Below are 5,269 nucleotides of genomic sequence, written 5' to 3' on the forward strand. Positions count from 1 at the left end.
AATAAATAAAGGCATGAATATATTTGACGAGAATGATTGGAATCATCATAATCTACTGAATGCATGGTAATATGAATCACGAGTTATACATTTCCTATCCTACTTTTTCACAAAAAGCCTACCTACTATCCACCTCACTCCCTATACATCAGCTATACAGCGGGGAAACTCCAATAAAAGCTACAAAGCAATAATGAAAGCTACAAAGCAATACATAACGGGCCTAATACGGAGGGAAATCTCAATAGTCCTCAAAATCTCTCAAGTGGGATGCCCGCTCCGCAGATAGTGCCTCCTCGGCAGCTCGCGCTCGCTCATCAGCAACTCTTGCTCTCTCATCGGCGACCCGTGCTCTCTCCTCGGTAGCGAGGCGTCCGATCGACTCATCGCGCGCCCTCTCCTCAACAGCAAGGCGACCCTCAGTCTCCCGTCGCATCATCCCTGACCAGTGGTTATTTCTCTCCTGATACACCTGACCGACCCGGGCATCGGCCTCCCGCACCAACTCGCTCTGCCTCCGCTCGTGGGCCTGCAGATCGCTCTAGAGCAAAATAAAGGAAAAACAGATAAAAATAAGAAGCAGCGTAGGCACGAACATAAATCATACATACATGCATACATTCCACTACACTAAAGTAAAATAATGATACATACCAGGTGATCGGTGCAGCGCAAGCTGAGGCAATCTCGGAGATAACCAGACAGCCCCACGTAATCCGTGCAGGTCTCCCTCGTAGTCAGAGAAGCATCTGAGGGATCAAAGGGGACCCTCAAGGTGAAGATAGGAGGAGCTGTCTCAAATCCCGCATAAGCTGCCCCGGACTCGTCATAACAAATCGTGGCAAAATCTCGCCCGTAGTCTGGTAGGGGCACACCTAGGGATGAGCTCTCTGGTCGGGCAGCGCTGGAGGACTCGCCGACATAGTAAGGCTGCTCGCACACGGGTGTCTGAGCTCGAGTGCCGTCAAAGAAATCAGATAAATGGGCACTCCTCCAGGATCCCTCCTGCAAAAAAAAAACACACAATAAATACCACTAACCATCTCATGAATAAAGGGTAAAAAAGCGGAACCACTCACCGGGACCTCCTCCTGACCAAAGACTGCCGCAACAGCCTCCCTCGAAAATACATCTGCCACCGGATCCACCTCCATCGCTGCCGCCGGGGCATCCCTCGCGCTCAGCAGAGTAGACAAGTAAAGCTCACGGCCCCCGACGTGAACCCACACCGCTCTACCAACGAACCGACGAGACCAGTCCCGACGAACGACCGATAGGGGCATGGTCCGCACCGCAAACATAGAGACGGGGATCTCACCCGGTGTCCAATGTGCATCACTAACTCCGGTGATGCCTCGGTCCCCTAAATACCACGCCCGCACGCAGGGGCCGGTGAGCACACACTGCTGCTCCTGGATCATAGATACATACGTATAATCGGGACCGAAGTCGAGGTCGTCCCACCTGAACTTAATCTAAAAAATGCACAAAGAGAAAGTCAGAAAGACTCAAACAAAAATCTAGCACGACTAGGCAAAATCTACCCGTCTAAGGGTCAGCGAGTCTATCCAATCTAGAAGTCGCGGCACCATCTGTGTCCTCTCGGCACCCAAGTCGAAATCTCTCCACCGGGTCATGAGAGGCGGCCTCGGTACTCTCGGTCGAGGTCGAGACCGGCTGGGAAGGATGTGCCTCTCATACGTCCACACCTGCGGTAAAAACAAGGACTAGGAGGGTGAAAGACGCAAAGAAGATAAGACGGGCAAGTCAAAAAGGCGTCGCGTACCAGCAAAGCGAAGGTGTAACCACCGAAATCCTTGCGCTTCCGGCAAGTCAGATCCAAAAACTTGTAGAGAAAGGCTAAGCCTGCCCCCGCCCAATCATAGGAAGCCGCCGCATCCAGATCGCTGAGTGCCTGAATGAGACCCGCGTGTACCTTCCCGCCCTTCGTGCGGAAAATCGTCTCACTCAGAGTATATACCAAGAAACTACGAACCGCCAAGTCGGTATCGTCAGTCTCGTAAAAATCTCGCCGACTCAAAAGGCTCGCGGTGGAAATAAACTTCGCTGGAGTAGATTTGGCGCATGGGCGAACTCCCGGTCCAATCAAAGCAGCGAGCCTAGCGAGGTCGACCCGCGGTCGCATCATGTCGAAATGAAGAGGAACGGGAGTGCTGCTCCCTCGCAACCCTGTCAGTAGTGAAAAATCCCTGGGCGAGATGGTCATCTCCCCGAAAGAAAGGTGGAAAGTGTGGGTCGAGTCAACCCACCGCTCACATAAGACGCGTAAGCCAAAGCGGTCGCATACCCCGTTGGTGCGGGGCAACGCTGCAATAAAAGGCTCGAAGCCCAACTTGCGCATGCGGGCTCTCGCCGCGGCACCCAGCCTAGCATACCACGAGTGAATCTCGGCGGTGGTCCCAGAAATCTCAATAAACTAGAAAGAACAAGATAAGAAAATTTAAATACAGTTCCTAAAGCATGCAATTAATGAAGACACGTTAAGACTAGGCATTCTTTCATTATCTAATCTAGAGACATCCGGTCAGTTAGGACCAACTTTCTGTAAAAATCTCTCCTTTAGGGTCGTCCATGTAAGGTTTAGTCAATTCTTTAACCCACTCTCGTCTGCATAGAGAATGGGCATAGATTAGGTTTACACTCACATGCATTAGTTAAGTTTGTACTATTCACGTTTTTTTACTATTCACGTGCATTAGTTAAGTTTTTACTATTCACGTGCATTAGTTAAGTTTTTACTATTCACGTGCATTAGTTAAGTTTTTCACTATTCACGTTTACTATTCACGTGCACTATTCACGTTTTTACTATTCACGTACATTAGTTAAGTTTTACTATCCATGCGCATTAGTTTAGTTTTTACTATTCACGTACACTATTTACGTTTTTACTATTCACGTGCACTCTTCACGTTTTTACTATCCACGTTGTTTTTACTGTTAGCATGCATAAATTCGTAGTGTCGTTATTCACATGCATATAGCGCGCATTCTCACACAGAAATAAACAAGTGTTACTTGTAAGTGAAGAAATTCATGTTTTCTAGCTAAAGTCCTCTAAGGCAATCTAAAAGTTAGCATGCAAATCATGTTCGGATAGAAATACTAAAGCCTAAAATTTGAATCAAACAAAAATGAGAAATCACTTACCTCGTTGCAGCGTGTCCGGCTCAGATGCGTCGTAGGGTCGTGGAAAGGGTCCACTCTATCTAGGTTCACGTAAACCTCATCCATGCCTCTCGTGCCATCGCATTCATCCAAATCCATCCCAAGGATAATCCAAATCAAAGTCTAGAGAGAGAAAGAAGAGAGAGAAGGTGTGGGGTTGAAATGAAACCCCACCACCTTATATAGGAAGAAGGAATGACATTCCCGTAAATAGTGAAAAAAGTACGATGTGACATAAAGGTAAAAAGTAAATAATTAATTACTAGACGCACAGACCTCCAATTCGCAGTCCGTTTCAGCCTGCATTTCTCCCAGACAGCAGCCAATATTGTCAAGATATGAACTCCAGACAACACTCAATTTTTACAGAACAGTGACACCAGTCAAAATACAGACAACAGTCAACAGAAAAATAACCATTAGTCTATATCAGTCCAGACCAAAACACGTTCCCATTAAACCTCCAGGACACTAGCTCCAGTGAGAAAATACAGACAACGGTGTTTTAAAAGAATTCAGAATCGTTAGAAAGAACCTTTTTGCCCTTGAGCCACCTTACCTACGGTTCACGACCGAGGTAGCTTTTTAGCCATCTTACCTACGGTTCACGACCGATGTAGCTTTTTAGCCATCTTACCTACGGTTCACGACCGAGGTAGCTTTTTAGCCATCTTACCTACGGTTCACGACCGAGGTAGCTTTTTAGCCATCTTACCTACGGTTCACGACCGAGGTAGCTTTTTAGCCATCTTACCTACGGTTCACGACCGAGGTAGCTCTTTAGCCATCTTACCTACGGTTCACGACCAAGGTAGCTTTTTAGCCATCTTACCTACGATTCACGACCGAGGTAGCTTTTTAGCCATCTTACCTACGGTTCACGACCGAGGTAGCTTTTTAACCATCTTACCTACGGTTCACGACCGAGGTAGCTTTTTAGCCATCTTACCTACGGTTCACGACCGAGGTAGCTTTTTAGCCATCTTACCTACGGTTCACGACCGAGGTAGCTTTTTAGCCATCTTACCTACGATCCACGATCGAGGTTGCTTTTGAGCCATTCTTACCCATACTCAACGTACGCTAGATTCCGAGAGAAAAACATCCACCGACGGCCGATTCAGAGGCGAGGATGGAAAGAATCGGAGAACGACACCGGAACGCGCAGAGCGAATGTCAGGTATGCTCCCTCCTACTCTTTACGTGTCTTTTACTTTTATATGTTTTACATTGCATGTGTTATGTTAGCAAAAAACGTTTTCAAAACACACACATCACTGTCAAAATAGAAAAGTAGGGGCAACTGTAGACACCGAGTCGGAGGACCTGTGACGAAAACCTGAAAACAAGACGGTTGAAGCGATTGATTCCGGAAGTTTCGAAAAAAATAAAATAAATAAGTTACAGTGGGTCGCTGTTGTGATATGTGTAGTGCGAGTGCTTAGCGGCAGCCGACGCGCGTTCGACGACAGACGGACACCCGCTCGACGACGCAAGCGCGCGCTCGACGCTCGTCGGACGCACGCGTCCAACCACGAATAGCACGCGCTTGACGTCCGAGCAATGCACGAGCTTGGCAACGCGGGGCGCGCACTCATCGACCACGGGGCGTGTGCGCCCAGCAGCGCGAAACACACGTTCGGCGGTCACAACGCGTGGGCGCCCGACGGCGCGGAACGCAAGCCCGGCGGTCACGACATGTGGACGCCCGACGGTGCGGAACATGAGCTCGACGGCCGCGGGGCATGCACGCCCGACGGTGCGAGACGCGCCCCGGCGGCCGTTGGGCGAGCACCCAACCGCATCGGGCGGACGCCCAACGACAGTTGGGCGCGCGCGCCCAACCTCGCGTTGGGCGCTCGCCCAACGCGAGGTTGGGCGGCCGCCCAACCCTTTGGGCGACGCCCGATTTTACTCGGGCGTCGCCCATTGGTCCGGGGACCCGTTTGCCTATAAAAGGCATGGATCCCCATGCATTTGGGAGGGGAGGAGGATTTTTGGAGCCTTTCTCACTCTAGACATTTTTAGAGAGAGAAAGTGATTTTTTTGAGAAAAATATTTTTTTTCTCAAAAATTCCGA

Source organism: Euphorbia lathyris, chromosome 5 (assembly GCF_963576675.1).
Source record: "Euphorbia lathyris chromosome 5, ddEupLath1.1, whole genome shotgun sequence".
NCBI classification, from domain to species: domain Eukaryota; kingdom Viridiplantae; phylum Streptophyta; class Magnoliopsida; order Malpighiales; family Euphorbiaceae; genus Euphorbia; species Euphorbia lathyris.